General features: G+C 36.4%; 1 protein-coding gene across 5 annotated transcripts in view; it reads left to right on the forward strand.

Moving 5' to 3' along the window:
• The window catches only part of Ten-a (tenascin accessory), a 340,802-nt gene that overhangs the window by 56,118 nt on the left and 264,202 nt on the right, over positions 1-20,482 (forward strand). Inside the window, exon 1 of one of the 5 annotated variants that reach the window (XM_066294417.1) lies at positions 12,207-12,540. The exons of the other annotated variants lie outside the window; for them this stretch is intronic. The gene's annotated coding sequence lies outside the window, so the exon portion shown is untranslated. Of the gene's footprint in view, positions 1-12,206; positions 12,541-20,482 lie in introns of those variants that run through there. 5 annotated transcript variants of the gene reach the window in all.

Genomic DNA, 20,482 nt, shown 5'->3' on the forward strand with positions numbered 1-20,482 from the left:
AGACATTTGGCAAGAGCCCCCTTTTTCAATAGAGGTAAATTTACAATAAGCCCATTGATACAAAAGCGGCGTAGAGTGTAACGCAAAAGACTTAGGCTCAATTAAAATGTTATGAAACACTGTATGTAGCACCTTCTATCAGCAATAAAAAAATTAAAACAATATTTGGATTTTGCGGCATAAAAAACCTGTATTCGAAATTTTGTCCAATTATTACATTTTTGTCCGAAAATACCTAAAAAAAAACAAATTGAAAATGAAATTTCAACACCGGCTAGTTCTCGAACGAACACGTGACGGACTTACATTCATAGAAACTTTTTGTAACGAAATCAGCGAATGATTCGTCCCTTGAATTAAGTACGACTACTTAATTGACAACCTGCATAGCTTCTTTCAAAAATAATGTCGGTTTTTAACCTCATGCTTCCGAAGTATGTACTTCAAGTAAAACAAAACTTTATTGGTCAAAGTAAGACTCATTCGATCCAATACACTTTGACTCACGAAACACAAGTTCATTTAAGCCAGTAAGGTGAAATTCCGAAGTTTTGATAGCGATGAAATCATCGAAGACAGTTTTGGCGCCGTCTTGGTCTCTGAAACATTTATCCTTTAAGAAGTTGTCCAAATATTTAAAGAAGTAGTAGTCAATGGGCGAAACATCCGGCGAGTATGGAGGACGCGGCAGGATTTCATTGCCGAATCGATTTAGTTTTTGTAGGTTCGAATGTGCGATGTGCGGCCCATTGCTGTCGTGAAGCAGAATCGCTTCATTTCCATTCACTAATGCTGAATGACGTCGAAGTTTTAGGTGCATTTCGTCAATGTGATGACAGTATAACTCTGCCGTAGCCGTTAAATTTTTTTTTTCATTTCAGATTCAAGAAGCTTTGATGGATGAGGGCGGACCCAGAACGGCAAACAGTGACCATTACCTTCTTTTGGCGTAACTTTGACTTTGGAAAATGTTATGGGATTTGATCAGGGTCCAACCATTGAGATCTACGCCGTCTGTAATTGTACGGTGTCGATCTTTCATCACACGTCACAATCGAGAAGAGGATCATTATTTTTGCGCAAAATGAGCGAAGACGCAACTTTAACCGACGATTTTTCTGGTTTTCATTCAATTCCTGTCGAATTTACTTGTCGAGCTTTTTTGATTTGTCAAATTTTCTCAGGTGGTTCAAAATTGTTCCAATTTTAACATCTGCAAGTTCTCGACCTCTGGTACGAGGATTCGCCTCCGTCAAAACATTCAAGTGGTCATTATCGAAGGCCGTCTTTCGTCCACGGCTCTTCTCACCTTCGAGCGTCTCACCTCCATAGCAAAATTTTTAGAACCAATGTTGTAGCGTACGTTCGTTAGTGGTTCCTTCGTTGAATGTGCCATTAGTGTTGCGACTTGCTTCCACTGCTTTGTGATCCAGTCTAAACTCGTATAAGAAAATGATACGAAATTGCTCCTTTTCTATATTCACTGGCAAAATTAATTAGTCTGTTGTTTCAATTTAAATAATGAAGAACTCCTAACACGCATGTAGAGGAAGTCATATTCTTTAAATTGATACCCGGGGCGGTTAAAAAAACGCGAAAAATATTTAAGGGGGTGATTTGTCAGGTTATTTAAGGAAAAAAGCATAGGTCCGGAAATGTATTGTTTCCAAGATACAAGGTGTTGAATTTTTTCTGTAAATACTGGTTTTTGAAAAATAATTCAAATATCTTTTGATCATTTTTTTTAATTTGGCTGCGGTGTTTGCAGTATTATAGTAAGGCCATAACCAGATTTGGCCCTTACCAGATTAAAATTATTAAGTCCATTGCCGTCAGAGGGGGAAACCTTAACCAGATTTATTGACAAAATAATGTACGCCACTAACTTTAATTAAATTTCGATCCTTTTTTGACACGAAGCAACTAAAAACACCACTTTTTGTGTCTTCAATTTTAGTTGTATCTTCCTTCGCTTACAAGATAAAAATAAAAACCATTTTACTGCCTGTCCATTCGTCGTACAAAAACATTTTCAAAAAATTCGAGAGTCGGTTCCCTTATTCCCTAAAAATATTTGGTGCTTTGATGATATTTAAAAAGTTCAAAAGGAACTGAATATCGAAAAATCGGTGAACAGATATTTGAATTATTATTCGAAAATCGTTATTAGAAAAAAATAATACCCTGTATTTTGGAAACAATACATTTCCAGACATATGTGTATAGAAACTTTTTTTCATAAAACAGCCTGAGAAATCACCCCCTCAAATTTTGCTGCGTCTTTTTTAAATACCCTGTATAAAATACATAAAAATAATATAAGGATTTTGTAAAAAAAGATCAAATAAATGAGGTTTATAAAACGGATTTATTTGATAAACAACTTAAAAAGTTGCAAAATGCAAATCATGGATTCAGTATCGAATTCTCCCGTTAATCCCTGAGAATTCGTATTTTTCGAATTCGAAGTGGAACTCGAAATTTTTTACCATCCCAAATGGTTCTTGAACAATAAGAATTGACTCCTCGGGATCTGTAGATGTTTTTGTGGGTCCCTTCCCGTTGTTGAGAAGTACTGAAAATTTGGCGTATTTTGTTTGGAAACTTCTGGGGGCATTTGAGAATCGCGGCCTAGAGAAACTTTCTCTCGAACAAAAATCTGAACTCATTCAATAATTTGTGTTCCACCTCGTTTTCCGGCCTGAAGAGATCGCCTCGGAAAACTTTGTCCATAATACGCCACAATAATAAATTAATTAGGCGCATTCTCGTTTATTTCCTTAGCTATAAATACCAATTAGCATTGTACGTGCAAACAATGGCATTAAGAAAGTGCACCTAGTGCAAATTCAAAGCCATCTTTAAGATTATTATAAGCCAGGTTCTTTGCCTTTAGTGCGAAACTGGGAATAAGCATCAAAAGAGACTATAATTTTCCTTAACAATTATAATGTAATGCGCTATAATATAGAACAGACAATTTTTTTATGGGAAAACTCCGAAAAAGAAAAATTCTACTGGATCTCTGTTCCTGTTATCTGGAACATGGCTTGAGCGGGTTAATTAAATGCGAAAGCTGAAAGATTATATTTAATTAGTTTTGGATTCGGTTAATTTTAAGGTTTACAAAGCGGATTTTAGATTAATTTATCAAGTTCATTAAAATATTGGGCCATGTAAATTAATTTGTTTTAGCGTAACAAAGGGCAAAAACAAACACGGATGGCTCTACGAGTGTTCAATTTACATTTCCCCAGATTTTAAATATTGATTTAAATAATTTAAAAAATCAAATAATGCGTGAATTTTGTGGTAGGAAAAATCGAGCCCAGCGAGCTCTTAAAGATCTTAAAGTATGGGAAGAGGGTGCCCCAGCGTGATAAAGGAAGGAGCGTGCCTTTGTAGCTCACTTAGGAGAGCGGTAGCCCAGCTCATTAGCTGGTTTTCCTCATTTACTTTCCGGCAGTTTTCCTTATTCAAAATAATACTTATTAAAACCTCTAGTAACAAGAGCCTCTCCCCCAACTCTAGAGGGGATTTGAAAATTCCTTCACAAATCGACGTTTTTTCTACTTTTGCCAATTACATTTATATTGTGTTTCCCAACTACGTGTGGAAAATTTAAGGGAGAAATCCTGCACGCACTTTAAGCGGAAAATTTCTGATAAACAAACGTCTGTAAATGCTTCGTTTTCAAAACACACAGTCAAAATGTACCGCAATAAAAAAGTTTTCCTTGAATATTTCCAATATGGCTCAAATTGGATTTTTGAATTTTAGCATGCGAGTGCGTAGCAAGAGGCCCCATATTTGCATGTACTCAGATTTTTCCGATGCGACAGCGGCGCACGCTTGGGACACCTGTATTATTCTATATACGCGTGAAATGTACGACGTTACGTTTGCCGTTAGTTAAGACCGATTTTTATGTTCTTCATCCCAAACTGAACTCAAAAAATTTACATCAACGCTTTATCGATAATTGATCGGTGCAAGGTTTATTTATTTCAAAATCAAGAATAGAAAATACCTTAACTGATTATTCTAAGAACTGTTGAAAACAACGATCATTATTTATAAAAAAAAAATTGAGTCCTTCCACTTAAGCTGACATTTCAAACGTTAGTAAAAAAATATATATATAAACCATATATATATATATATATATATATATATGGTTTATATATATATAAACCATCTTTATTTCCTCGGAAATAGGCTATCGACCTGTTAGGTCTTTCTGCCTGTGGTACAATGGTAATCTTTTGGTGACTAAATACTATCACATTACATCTGGAAGTGCTCCCAAAGGGTGTTCGAAGGGAAAAGGAGGCGGGATTGTCTTGTCTGTCTCGTTAAGCAAAGTGGGCTCAGTATAGTTGAGTTGTTGGTGTTCTTTTTTCATCTGTTCTGTAGTTGTCGTAGTCTTTCTGTAATTCTTATCATGTTTGTGCGTTCATACAGTAGATGGTTAGGTAGGTTGTGTAACGGGTTTTCGGGGTGTCTTAGTTTTGTGATTAGTCTTAGTGCAATCTGTTCTGTAGTCTGTATGTGTTTGTTTGTTTTTTCAGTTGCATTTGCCCTCAGTACGTGCCCATAGTCCAATAGTGGTCTGCATATGGTTTTGTATATTTTTATGGCGGTTTCCATACTAATCCCTTTGTCTTTGTATGTCAGTGTTCGGAAGTGTTTGGCCCTTTTTATTATTTCTAGTCGAATATTTCGTACGTGTTTCGTAAATTTTAGTTTATTGTCTATTGTTATTCCCAAATACTTCACGTCGTTCCTTGGTTTAGTCGTGTGTCCGCCTATTATTATCGTTGGTGAGTTGTTTTTGATGTGGTGTTTTGAAAGTAGAAGTTGATTTTTCGTGTCGTTTGGCGTTAGTCTCCATTTGTAAAACCATATCATGGTTCTGTTTGTCAACGTCTGAAGCTTTTCCACGGCTTTCTTAAAAAAAAAATATATATATATATTTATGTTATTTTTTAAATTAATAGCAAATACAATTCGGGCCGTATGGGAAACACTCAAACAAAACGTTTATCTTTAGTATATTTTAACACCCTGTAATTTGAAAGCGAATACACTTGCAGACATTCGTTTATTCTACACTTTCCAGTATTAGGCTCTTAAATCGTCTGCACGCAGCTGGGACGCACCCTGTATAGCGCATTATTACTCGCAAAATTTATAGACAAACATTTTTGACGCCGAGCATGGATACCCCAGAAAGCTACTGATCGCTGGTTGGAGCCAAAGGGGGTGGCTTCTCCCTATGACTGCAACCAGTGCCCGCGATATCATTTGAAATTCCAATATGATTTGATGTCCCGTACTTTAAACACACCACATGAAGTTCGAACTCTGTTGATTTTATCTTCTATTGATTCACCCATTTTTTTTACCCATTTCGTCCTCACCTTGAACCTGACTCTAAACAGGAAAATTTGATGCTCCCGGTGTGAAATTTAAAAACAGTTTCAGCTATCGTCATTAATCATCAGGGACGCTGATTAATTTCTGGATCGCTATAAAAAGGGCGGATTATATTTTTTCATCGCGTAAGCGGTGTGCCATTGTTAAAATTTCATCCCCGTCTTAATTTATTATACCTGCGGACCCGGGATAATATGAATAATAGAGGAAGCAAAAAAAGTCTGTAGTCGTAAATACACCTGGTAATGATGGTACACAGTAATTGAAGAAAAAAACGATGGTGTCCTCCATAACAAAATATTTTTTAAACAAATTCCTTGCGCCTCCAATGAAGTACATACATTTTAATGAGCGGATATTTGTACAAAGAGAGGTTTCAAAGAGAGAGGTGTATACATAAATCTATAACCCGAATAAATCTACATATAAAGCACGCAAATGGGATTTGAAGTATGGAACAGCAGACTTAAGCAAATAGATTTACTGAGAATAGAGAGGAAATGGTCGTTAAAATATGCATATACGGAGATATTTGCTGGCGCAGATTTTACTTCAATTTCAACTCGACTTAGATGCAAAATTCATATCTTCCTTTAATAGATCGTCTACTCTATGTATACTACAGTATCTCCATGCATAAAGTACCTGTGATCGAATTTTGTACATAAAATATTTTTGTGTCATTTCTCCATTCCCCAAATCGTGGTCTTTAAACTCGATTTACCGTATCCAGGGCCGTTTTGTAACGGCAAGGTTAATATTGGCCATCAATATTCAAGCATCGAGTTTCCATTTAGGTGCTTTTGTTGCGGCTAAAAAAGGGGACACATTTACTTGGAAAAAGACTTATCAGTTTATTTAAGCAGAAACTGCCAGTCTCAAAGTTATAAGCAAAAATAGAAATATGAATGTTTCATGTCAAAGTTTATTTTTAGGGGGGGGGGGCGATGAGAGGGTTGGGGGGGGGCGCAGAGACTGGTGGTTGCCTTTTTCAGATTGGATTGGGGGCTTCTCTAATTAAAAAGGGATATAGTGGTGTAGTAGTGAAATGGGGCTAATTCTTGTGCAGGGGATTTGAAACGCCCACTAACTAGGGCGCTACACGGTGAGCCAGTAGCGTATCTCAGCCGCTGCGATTGACCGAATGAATGGGGGTCGGTGAGAAACGGAAGAGACTCTGAGAAATGCTAAAAAGAGAGACTGCAGATGGTCACCTAGCAATTCATGAGCGGTAAATGATCCACGTTTATTAAGAATTAAGTAAAAATCGGGGGCTTGAGGGAGGGGAATACATAACAAACATTTTTTTAGTTTTTTTTTGTTTTTTTTTTTAATTAAAATGATAGGAAAATATCTCTAGAATATTTCAGGTTAGTTCAGGTCAGACTGCGAAACTGATATCGGGTTTCCCTCTGTATTATTTCTCGCTAAAAGTGCGATGGCGTCAGGTTGGCCGGAGCGTGCGAGTAGCGGGGACGTTCGGACCGGAAGAATAGAACCACCCACTTCCTCTTGACCAAGATGTGCAAATTGAGATTTTGCCGATATTTGAGGACTTGTCAAGGGAAGATCTGCTTGAAAGGTGTTTAGGAGACCAATGAAAATTTTAAGAGAGAATAGGATAATTCGATTATTTCTCGACCGATTTCGCTCGAATTTTTAGAGGATGTTCCTTAGTTCATTGACCTTTGCACGCACCTCTCGAACATTCCTTGCTCAACCCAATAAAAAAATTATCAATACAATTTCTAAAGAAAGCACGATCATTTTTTTAAGTTTCTTGTGTTTTAATTTTCGAAATTTTCATAACTTTTTGGGCTGATGCAAAGCGTATTCTCATAAATTAACGAATTTTTTTGGGTACTTTTGTTATAGATGATTTTACCACCTTCCACAGTGGACCGCAGAGTTTTGACGTGAACATTTTAAGCCGCCATTCTTTCACGATTGATTAAAAAAATAAAAGTTCTGTGTAATTATTATAGCCACCAATAACTATATAAAAAATCTTAAAAAAACAAGTGTTCTATACAGGATGGGGCACCAGGCGCGTCTCGACGGATTAAGCGTTTGTTAATGATTTTCGTCGAAAATTATTTTTAGATTTCGTTTGTTTTAGAGTGTATGTATGACCTCGTAAGGTATATTTTAAAAATATTGTCATTTATACAGGGTATGAAGAAAAAGATACACTTCAAATATATGTTTTTGCAATGGAATATCCCATACTTTATTACATACTTGGACTTAGAAGAAGAAAATATTAGAAGATTGTAAAACACGTAATAAGTCGAAAACAAATACTTTTCGCGAAATTTGAAAAATATGAAAATGTAAGGGTTAAGAAAATAGTTTTCTTCTAAGTGAAATGACTTACTTGTTTACCATTCTCTTATTATTGCTTTTTAAGTACAAGCTATTCTTCGAACGAAAAAATTCTTTACTAAACTGATATACAGGGTGAACAAAAAAGGGTGGTGAAACTTTACCTACTTATAATTTATTATAATTTTCTTATTTTAAATGGAATGTATGCATTTTTATGTATTAATTAGAATCACTAAGGAATGCCCTTTCGATTGATTTTTTGGTGTCTTGTACCTCGCTTTCACCATTTTTCCTTAATATGAGATTTTATTAATTTTCTTTAATAACATTAAGGAAAACAAATTATTGTCAGAGTATGCCTGAATTTCGTTGCTATGGTTACGGAAGGAAGTTAATTATGGAGGATACATTTTAAAAGTATTTATTACAATTTAGTAGGTTTTCAAAAAAATTTAAAATTTACAGTAAATTTTCAAAATGGCGGCCATCACTTTCAGTTCCTAATTGAATACTTTTCGAAAAGAAAATTTTGCTTTTGATAACCTGCCCTGCTGCCCTGCTGTGCCTGGTGTTATTTTTCTGAATGGATTCCGAATTCGGCTTTTCATGGTCTCCTTTGTTGTTACTGGTAATTTGTACGCTATATCTTTAGTGTAGCCCCATACAAAAAAGTCCATGCTGGTAAGATCGGGCGATCTTGCGGGTCACAATTGAGGACCACTTTCTCCAATCGACGTTTGAGGAAACATAGCGAATTGGTCTATTGCATATTAAGCAATTCCTCACAGGACATTATTCGTGAGGAATGCATCATGAACAACATTTAGGGCGCCAATGAATTTCTCTATTACAACTTTAGCAGCCTAAAAGAAATTTCCAGAAATCCTTAGGCATTCTCACTTATCTATGGTTCGAAGAAACAATCAGGGGCGTAGGTGGCGGAGCTTTGCAGAAAACATAACACGCATTTGCATAGTAACGCTTTGAATTATTTGCCGAAGGAATCAGAATTATTCCTGTGTTTCTCTCATAATTCCTATTCGGGTCTAAATGTATCAGACATGAGGATCTATGAATACAATTCATGCATGCCAAGAAAAGGTGTGAAAAAATCTGAATTCTTCACTTCACATGAAACCCAGTTGTTATGACCTGCAGAGTGAATAACAATTTTCCCGTAAGCCAACTACCTGCCGATAAAATCTGAATATTTTGCCAAGTTTCTGCCATTCTTCATTTAAATTTGTTCGCACAAAAAGAGTAACTGAAGAAGTCGAGCAGAAAGGAATAATAATTAATCATAGGGACGTTTGTTGCCACTTTTGACTGGGAATAATAAATTTTATAGAAAACTCGAGGAAAACACGCGAAATGTTGTTAACGAGACGTTGTACTTCGTTGTATTATTTTATTTAAAATTAGGACCAGTTCGTGGGGCAGATCATTAATTTCTTCTTAGCTTAACCCTATTTAGACATAGAGACTTTACAATCCAAGTGAACTTACACACTTCTGATACTCTTAATTGGATGTTTTTCCCTTTTATACGCGATTTCAGCTAGACCTATTGTGAGTAAATGGCTTTGTTGTATCCTGGCGAAGGAAAATCCTTTCCAAAGTAATTGCGCTACCCTCGAATGTAATTGGTTGATAATTAAATCCGATAAATTACTTTTGTTGCTTTGAGCTGAAAATGTTCGTTGTTTCTCCCAGTTTCTTTTAAATCTGCCGCAGAGAAATCTTAATTTAGAGGCACCTTGGACAGGATAGGGAATGAACTAAGTTTTTGTATTTTGCCTGTTTACGCCTATTTGGTTTTATACGTAAATTACCGTTAACCGATGAAGCTCTTTCTCATTTACTTCGCACTGAACGGGCTTAGAGCGATGAAGGGCTGGAAAATTAAGTGGCTTCAAAGCATTCCTTTGTGCTCGCAAAACGTATTGTCTCATACCACTATATTTAGATATCGACGCATAGTTTCAAGCCTCCAACTTAGTATTTATTTCTGCTAAATCGGGCGGAACATCACATTCAGGTGAAGACTATTGAAGCATCCATTAAAATGTTATTTTGTGACGGTACCTCGTGACTCATACAAGATGATTTGTAGTTAAATTTAGTAGTCTTTGCCGTTTAATATAATTCGCGAAGTTTAAGTTATTCAAATAGCGGCATGTTCTCTAAGCCACCCGCTTACATTCGAGAGCTTATTTCAGTGCACAAAGTCAAAGCACTTAAAGCTTCAACAACTCTATGTGCGCCTCGTAGAGCAAAGTATATTGGGATACGTAAACTGCATGTGGTTTATTTTGGAATCGAGTTTTCTTAATATATCCGTATATTTACGACTATAGTGAGTTGGAAAATTGAGTTTCATTATTGCATTATTTCCTCATATGGGTGTAGAATTTGGAGACACAATTCTGGCTAGATCTAAAGTGGTTGCTCTTGCACCCTCCAGTATAGAGTATAATTAGTTTCGGGATAATGCTGCATCTAGCAAAGGCGTACCAGGGTTAATCTATTTCTTTTCTGAAAATGTCTTGTTTCGGAAATTTCCCGAAGGTGATAGAAAAACATGCGAACGACAAAATCATCACTTTTCATCGCGACTATCAAAACCGACGCATCAAGCTGGATTGGCAATTCATGTAATATATTTAGTCTTGGCAGGTCGTCGAAACCAAATATCAATTTCGAACCTTGAACCAGAGTACACAAGGTGTTGGGTGCACCGACACACATCCGAAAGGGGGTGGTAGGTAAGATGATTTTGAACGTATTCGACCATATACAGGGTGAGTCAGAAGGAATGGGCCAACAATAAACTGGAAACACTAAACATCAAAAAACATAAACATACCAATTTTCACATTTATACCATCAAAACTTTCTTAATTATTGAGAAATTTAAGAATTAAATTTAAACTTTGAATGCGCCGTATCTGTTAAACCAACAACATTGGCATGAGCCATGTTGAGCTCAATCACAGTGTTTTGGCGAATAAAAATATTCACACGTGCAGGAGTCGCTTGAATATTTTTAAAAACTTCATTAACCATTGCTTCTTCGTATGATAGTACATTGAAAGGCGCAGACTTAATGTTGTCCAAGATATGTGATTTTTTTTAATGCAGCGAAAAGGCGCATGGCCAATTGACAAATTGAACAAAAATGTAACAAGTAATTATTATTTATGCCTTAATTATACTTATTGCTATTGCTTATTATACTATTTGCTCATGACTAATTATCAGGCTCGAAATGAGAACCACCCCGCGTAACAATGTTAAACATGAGGGTGGTTCGGTGATGATATGACGGTGTACGGAGACGAGTGTGTATTGTCTTCATAGATGAAATAATTAATAGAATGAAATATTTGCAGATAAAAAAATGATTTAACAGAAAATGTAAGAAAACTGGGATTGCTAGAAGATTATTGGTTTGAACAGGATAATGGCCCAAAGCAGACTGCTCACGTAGTGAAAACTTGGTTGAATTACAATAACCCTCATTTATTACCAATTCCAGCACAAAACCCAGATGTGAACCTTATTGAACATTTGTGGGATGATTGAAAAAAGCCTAAGAACTTACCTCATCATTCGTAAGGGCAGTTTAACCACATATATCTTGGAGTCCTGGAATTTTATTGATATCTAAGTGGCGAAAAATTTAGTTCATTTCATGCTACCTCGTTTACAAGCGGTAATTGATGCTAAAGGGGCCCTGCCGAATGTTAAAATATTAAAAATCTATTTACTTTCATTTTATCCGAGCTCTTTCGCGGGTTGAATTTTATGATTTGCACAGAAATATTATAATTTAAATTGGCTGCTTCTAATTTTTTGAAATGTTATTTTAATCTCATTTAACGCAAATTACTTTTATGTAATAAAGCTCACCTGATTTTCTTATGATCCGGTGGGACAACAAAGCATTTTGCGTAAAAAACTGCACAGGGTTCGACTATTTGTCGAGCTCAGTGCACAGGGTGTTGGGGAAATAACTTGCCTAAATTTAACCAATGACTAAGAACGTCAATTAGAATAAAAAAGGCCCTTAGAACGGGGCTCGAAAACGTAATGGTTTTATCAGAAAGAAAATTGTTAAAGTTGGTAACCGTAAAACTGCGGTAAGCTTAAACATTTCGATAGAGTGATTAAAGGAACTTACTTGGTAGATGTGGATTGATTGATGTGTAATAAAAAAAAGTTAAAATTATTCAGCAATAACATGGCTAAAAGCAATTTGAAACTTAATTGATAATTAATAATACAACCTAAGCGGTAAAAGGAAACTTAAGCGGTAACGCCGCTCTGGACGCGACCGAGGAAATGGTGTTTATTGTTGTTATGACCATTTTTTTCAATTCCTTAATACACGGTAGTTGATAAAACCTGATCTTTTACTAGTACGCGAATTTATTCCGGCTTATTAACAGTACGTGAAAATGTATCCATTACTCGGGTATCGTGAGATGTTTTTTCATTTATGGAGAGGCATAATAAAATTCCGAAAAACTGAGCGCGTTTATGCTAATCGCTATACAGAAAGAAAACTTTCAGCTCGACAAACGGAATTTTTCCTCGCGTACGGGAAAATTGGTTAAAACGCTGTCGTGCATGCACGGACTCAAATGGACATTTCGAACGTTTAATGTGTAAAAACAATAACACATTTGTGCTTTTGATTGTGATGTGAGTGGTGCAAAATGTGTAACGTAACATTTTATGCTAATTAGAGATGACAATGGTAATTTGAAGGTAAGTGGGTTTTCGAAATAATACAGTATAAATTGCGTAAGGTTTAAATTTTAATTGTAAAACCTATTGAACCTAAAAAAAAACGCATAAAAAGGCATGCCTAGTTGATACGGATATTTAGGGAGGTATCGAAATGGAACAAACACGACACGACGTTGCCAATTTTCAAAATATGTTTTTTCGTTTGTTTTCCGGGGACCTGATTGTATTTACGACCCGTGTTGTAAAGAACTTTTGCGATCGAAGTGATGTTCAGAATTATTGGTTAAATTTACGAAACTCTTTTTCCTAACATCCTGTATAATTAATTTCTGGATAATGCTGCGTCTAGCGAGGGTGTATGAGGGTAAATTTTGTTTCTGGTAAGGTCTCGCTTGGGAAATTTCCCGAAAGTGATAGAAAAACATGCACAGGGCAAAATCTTCATTTTTCATCGCGACTATCAAAACCGACGCATCAAGCTGGATTAGCAATTCTTGTAATAGATTCAATCTTGGCAAGACGACGTTACCGAATATGAATTACAAACCTTGAAAATGCCATGTTGGCTTGTGGGAAACCAGAGTATACGGGGTGTTGGATGCGTCGATGCACACCCATAAGGGAGTGGAAGGCAAAATGATTTCGAACGTATTCGACCATATACAGGGCGAGTTAGAAGAAATGGGCCAACGCTAAACTGGAGATACTAGACGCAAAAAACATAAAACTACCAATTTTTGTATTTACACCATCAAAACTTTTTTAACTATTGAGAAGTTGCATTATAAAATTTGAACTTTGAACATGCTGCACCTCTTAAACCAGCGATATTGGCATGAATCATGTTGATCTCAATCACAATATTTTGGTGTTTAGTATCTCCAGATTAGGGGCTCATCCTTTCTGATTTACCCTGTATACTATTATAGACAATGTCAGGCATTTCGAGGTATTATAATTTTTTTCAATTTTACCAAATTCGCTCTTTACTTTCACACAAGTTACAATAAAAATTTTGTCGAACATTTGATTTGACTCTATTTTTTGCATAAACTTGAATATGTATTTTTACACGTGTGATGGGATTTACATATGAAAACAAATGTGGCTCTTCAAAATGCCAACAATAAATTACTTGAATGTGAAACTTGAGCTTTGCAAATGAATAAAAAGATATATGGAAGAGTCTTTCAAATACCTTTAAGAACTCCTTTAACCGTTGATTCTTCAAATGATACATTGACGGGCGCAGGTTTAATGTTGAATAAGATATTTAATTTGTTGTAACGCAACAAAAATGCACATGGCGAATTAATAAATTGAGTAAAAATGTAACAAGTAATTATTTACGCATTAATCATATTCCTTGCTTATGAGTAATTATTATGCTCTAAATGAGAATTACCATGCGTAGTAGTGTTAGACATGAGGGTGGTTCGGTGATGGTATGGGAGTGCAAGCGGGCAAGTATCTATTGTCTTCGTAGATGAAATAATGGATGAAATTAAATATTTAAACATTTTTAAAAGTAGTTTAAAATAAACTGTAGGAAAATGGTCCAGAGCATATAGCCCATATAGTGCGAAACTTCGTGTATTTACAATAACCCTCACTTGTTACCGACCCCACCACAAAACCCAGATATAAACCCTATTGAACATTTGTGGGATGAACTTGAAAAACGACTCAGAACTTACCCCAACCTTTCTAGGGGCAATTTAACCAAACATATGTATCTTGGAGTCCTGGAATTCTAATGATGTCGAAGTGGTGCAAAATTTAGTTCTTCCATGCCTCGTTCTTTACAAGGGGTAATTGATGCTAAATATTAAAATATTAAAAATTTATTTACTTTCATTTTGTTCGAGCACTTTTGCGGATTGTGATTTATCATTCGTACAGAAAAATTATAATTTAAATTGGCTGCTTTTAATTATTTAAAATATTACTTTAGTCTTATTTAACGAAAGTTACTTTTATGTAATATAGCTCATCTGATTGTGTTATACAGGTTGTTTCATAAATTTACGGACAAACTCTCAGAGGATGTAGAGCTCATAAAAACAAATATTTAGAACAGGGTGTTTAATTTTTCATTTCTCTATTTAATTTATTTTAATATTTCAAAAACGGTTTGGGATACGGACATAAAATTCGGACGCGCTATGGCGGGCTAAATGTGCACGTTCCCCAGCAGGCAGAATATTTCCATTTACACCAGTGGCATCTGTGCGGCCATTCAATGGGATGTTTTTAATGAAAAAAATGGCACGCTACTGAGTTTTTGTAATACTAATTTCGTTTTCATAATATTCTATTAATTCTTAATAAAAAAGGCTTTTTAGCCTTTTGTTGCTCAAGTAGACGTTTTCGAGATAAAAAAAACTATTTCTCATTCGTGTGCCTACCAAAAAACCGGTGTAGGGGTCCGAGTGCGACTTTTTAGAATTATTTAGGAGAAATTTATTTTATTTTATTTCGATAGCGGTGGAGGACGAAAAGACAAACAATTGTATGTCCGTATATACAAATCGTTTTTGAAATATTTGAAAGAATATTAACAAAATGAAAATCAAACACCCTGTATGTTGGAAACGAAGCGATTACGAGCCTAACTTTGTTCATTCTAAATATTTGTTATGTGCTCTACGCTCCTGAAAGGTTGTCGGTATGTTTATAAAAGACCCTGTATGGAGAGGAATAATAGAGCATTTTTTCTCAGAAACAAAATACCGTTCGAATGCTGTTGTGGCTTAGTGCGTATACGGACAAATGCCTTCAAAATCACCTTGCCTTCCACCCTCTTTCGGGAGTGTATCGACAAGCCAAACACCCTGTAAATTTTTTCTTAATTTTTCGTTTTACATGCGATGCCTGAATTGCAAAATCTGCCTTATCATGACGATTCAAGAAATGGTGTTTTCGAAATTGACACTAGCAAATTTTCTTCTCGGCCATGCGTTTGGAATTTTTTCCAAGTTCATCGAACCAAATCTTTATTCCTGGACCTTGACATTCCCCGCTCAATACATGGTTCGGAATGCGTGAAGGCGGAAGTGAAGTAACTGGAATGTGGCTTGCAGGCCCCAGCGCGTTCTCAGGATGATAAATCCATTAGGCCATTATTCTAATTCAGCCTGCAAAGGAAAATATATTTCCTGCAACAAAGGCCCCGCAGACATTTTCAACACAATGTAGCTGGTTTATGTCTTGTTACATCCGTATAAGGGACAAAATTATAGGGTTTCAGTTGACTCGGCCTATAATAAGGCTAACAATGCCAGTAATTGATGGCAAGGGCCGACACTAACAAGGAAAATTTTATTCGATTCCTCTTGTTTTCGCTTTCAGAACGCCTTCATTGACGCTTCTGCACATTATTGAAAATAAACCCACAGAAAGAGGGGTAACATTGTTATTTCCGAGGCTCCAACTGGAAAAGGAAACGCAATATAGAGAACAGCAGACTTTAATTTCTTAAGTCGCTATATATTTTATACACCTACTTGTCATTGTCCAGTTGTCCGAGCGCGAACTCTTATTGATGCTGGCTCATTATCGCGCCCTGCGGCTGACAGCAATTAATTTCGTTCCAGAGTTTCCATAAATAAACCATAAGTGTCATATTCGTGAAATTTATCGTCTCGGTTCTTTTGGTCCGGAAAATTGGCGTTGGAGGACGATTTAATTTTTCAGATGTCGTCCAGACGTATGAAAGAACCTAAGTGCTTCTCAGTAAAGAAATAATTTATAGTTTCGAGGGAAAAGCAGCGTATCTGGCACTTTCGGTCATGTTTTTGCCTTCATTTGGCGAATTTGCGTTAGATCGGAGCGGAAGTCGGTGCTCGCATCGGTTGTGAAAGATTGAAGAAGCGGCTTTTATATTATTATTTAAACTGAGGAGGAAACAAGTATTTTCGAAATCCGAGGAAACAGGCCGCTTGAGCGCGCATCAGATTCGTAATGAGCCACTTTCTGGATTCGAGGGTAAAAATTAAAATTGACGAGAGAGAATTCACGTAAAAAAGTGGATATTTTGCTGCTGCATAAATCGCGCTCTCTCGCTAATTAACGTTTAACAATCTTTCGAGCTTCATAGTTGCTTGAAACGGGAAAACAGTGAAGTAACTCCTCACCTTTTTCTGCCTAATGCTCCACTCAAATGTAGGATGGAGCCAGCTTAACGACACTCGACCGAGGGGAAAAACGGAGCCCCGTTTCTGATAAATGACAGCCGACTCTCAACACTAAATTTCTTGTCGAATAAAGACCCTGCCTCAAGACATATTATTTCGCCTCTAATGGATTTATTTGGTTGGATCATATTTTGGATACGTTTTTATTGAGGAAGTGATTTATGATCCCTAATTTCTTATTGAGAATTATTAGAGTTTTTATCCTCTGCCTGCGGCCATTCACGGGACATTTCGTATTCAAGGGGCGTTGGCAGGCTCTAAGCAACTAACACTTACCAAGATCTGCTTCTAATTAAGCGAGGATAGTGAACCCTTATCAAGGCTATATAAACTGTCTGCCTGGTGTACCGCAATTTCTGGCGTGGCACAAAGAAGGGGATTTACACTTCCAAATCTCTGGCAGCAGAGAAGTTAGTTTTGCAAACTTCCAAGAAGCTTGATAACCCCTTTTTTTAACAAGAAACAAAGACAAAATCCCAACTATGTTGATTTATGTTTTGCTGTAGCACAATCGTGAAAAAAACTCCCTTTTAAATTAACTGTAAATCTGCAAATAGTGATGGATGTTCCTCCGTCTCCATTTATCAGATTGCCCGGAAGTCCGAGCTTATCCTTCCTATGCCCGCAGCACGCTAAGTTAGCCTCAAAGAATGTTGCTAAAAGCGCTTACATTAGTCCGATAATGGCCTATTTAAATTGCTATCGATTTGATCAAGAGGAATATATACGCTTCGTAGGTTCGAAGTATAAATGTAAATACGCTCACTTTCATACGAAAAGCACCATCCATTAACACTGATGATTAAGTCTTGCAATTTTGGCAAAATAATGCTTCATAGCGGGGAACCAAATGATCAGGCTTTCTGTAAAAAATAGCACTTACTATATCTCAAGGTGGTGTCTTAGGCCATCCAAATTATTTGAGGCCTCAGCCGATGTCGAAGACGCCCACTCATCACGTCTCAAAGATGTTCGATAGGTGACAGGTCCGGTGAACGTGCAGGCCAAGGCAGCCTTCGAATAACATTCGCAGGATGTGGTCCTGCATTATCTTGTCGAAAATTGCCATTTGATTGAGTATGCATGAGGGGTACCAGTACTGGCCTGAGGGCATTGTTTATTTAACACTCATATGCAGAGTGCCTCATAACTGTTTCATTACATTTCAGGAGATCATAGTGCATTGACAAATAATGTGGTTCCCCGCACAGGCCATATTCCTATAATGCTTCATTAGGAAGATATAGGGTGTCAAAGGTTTATTAAAAAATTAAATTTTTATTGATTAATTCAAAACCGCGTGAGATATGTAAATGAAACATGTTTATGCTAAAAGGTCCTTTCTAATTTCACCAGCGGCGCGTGGGCGGCCACATCTGAGCACATTTTCAAAGAAAAAAATGGTACGCAGCTGCCTTTTCTTAAAATAAAAATTACTTGTGGAAATTTAATTCTATTTCGAAGAAAATTGCTCATTTGCCTCTTTTTCATCCGGCGCATCGTTTGCCAGCAAAAAATGAAAACAGTTTACATGCACGATATTCGCTAAATGGTTTTCATAACATTAAATGCGTTCTAGGTATTATTTATTAGCTTTAAATTACAGAAATTGTTCAAATTAGAGGCCATTTTGGTCAAGACGTAATCGACCTCGCCAGTTCATTAATGCCCTCTCACACGTTCAAATATTCCAGGTGTGTGCTTTGGATTTGTGTGCAGGCGGCCATTACCCTTGCTAGTAACTCCTCATTACTTTTTATTTTTTATTTGTATATTTGTTATAGATTGAATGGGAAATGTAGAAAAACATTGGCGTTCGCTTTTTTTTTTTTAACTGAAACTCTGATTATTTGATGCTCTGCTATGAAGCATTACTTTGCCAAAATTTCAAGACTTAATTGACGTTATCACTGGGTGGTGTACTTCATATGAAACTGCGTATAGTTCGCAAGCGTTGGAGCAACATCTAAAGAAGATCTGTTGCATCGGAGGACATAAATCAGTACAGTACCATGCTTGACCTAAAAAAGGAAAATATTCAAATTATTTTAATAAAATCCTCCCCAAAAGCGTTGGATCTCTATTTCTCATTTTGGCAGTGATTTCGTCTTTTAGTAAAATCTAATATCCCATTTAAATTTCGGGCAGAAGAAAATTCCTAAAGCCGCAATATATCAAGAAGGCCTATTGCTCGAAAATACCCCGAGTCAGGGCTCCCTTTGAAATATTGAGACTTTGTGAAAAAGGATCCTTGATATTTCATTGCAGATGGTGTGTTTTTCTAACAAATAAGCTATATATTTGTTGAGGGTTTTATGAACCAAATCATATAAAATTTTCACACAAAAAAAGTCAACCAAGATTACGCAGCTTCATAACAGCTTGCAGAGGCATTCAGATGTAGCTAGTTTAATACCGAAATATGACTTTACCATATTAAAACTCTGCAATATAACCCCTGCAAAGAAAATGTTAAATACGGCCAGGTTATATTGGCTTTCTCAGCATGGGCGAGTCGCTTGTTAACCTAAAATGTTTCCGAAACGGCTCATAAATTCCTCCGAGTCTCCCTAAGAAAATTCCATTTAACCCACACCGTCTTTAAATTTGTAAGAGGTACATCGCGAGCGTGGTTTCAATATTTAATGGCCTGCATACGATAAGCGTTAGTAAACCGTAATGAAGGGGTTTTATTGCTCGGGGTGTAGAGCTTTTTTATGTGCTACGGCACACGTTAATATTCAAGAGTTAGTACCTCTAAAACAGGAGACTAGAAGGATTTAAAGTTTGCTGGATATCAGAAAAATCACTTGTAATTCACATAATATCGGTTGTGTTTCAGATAAGACAAATTGGATTTCAGAAAGCGTCATTTGAGCTTATGCACGAGCTTCTATGGAATATAGATTGACATATTAGAACACACTAAATATGGTCTATACAATGTGTCAATTCGAAAATTTTCCACCCTTATTAGCTCGGAAACGGAATTGATTTGGTTATCTAGGGAGAACAATTTTTATGTAGAATTTGCTGCGCCTCCTCCAACCCTCTACCCCCAGAGCCACGCTCTCAAAATCTTAAATGGTAAAGAGGATAAGTGACGCATCATTTTAAAAGATTTTTCGTTTTCCACATTTTGGGGTTTCATCTATTATATTGCTACACAGTGGCCAGAAAAAGTTCACGTTTGGGCTGATATTAACGGAAATGCCGTTATAAGACCCGTATTTATTTAGAAAAATTTAGGTGGAGCGCTGTACTGTAAACCTACTTGAAAACGTAATATATTCTTTAGTAATAACTCATTTGGAAGATCAACTTGATGTAAACATCTTGCAAGAAGACCAAATGCGTTTTCAGCAATATGGAGCTCCATCACTTTATTTTCGCTTAGTGCGATAATCGTAAACGGATTGGTGGACGGGGGCTTATAGAATGGCCAGCTAGATCACCAAACTTAACACCGTTAGATTACTTTTTATGGGGGCATATAAAATCGGTTGTTTACAAAACTCAGCCTATTATTGGCGATTTGAAAAAGAGAATTACAGGTTTTATTGTCGTTTAGAAAATAATGGAGAACAGCTTGGTCTCTGAAGATATTTTTAGGTCGGTAATCACTGTAATTAAAGTAGACCAAGTGGGAATCAATATGGAAAACTGATGTAACAACTCGGTATATATGACATTGTCTAATGTAGCTGAAAATGTTATTATGCGAAGTTCCCTCAACCACAATTTTCCATTAGGCTCATTAGATT

Source organism: Euwallacea fornicatus, chromosome 21, assembly GCF_040115645.1.
Source record: "Euwallacea fornicatus isolate EFF26 chromosome 21, ASM4011564v1, whole genome shotgun sequence".
NCBI classification, from domain to species: Eukaryota; Metazoa; Arthropoda; class Insecta; order Coleoptera; family Curculionidae; genus Euwallacea; species Euwallacea fornicatus.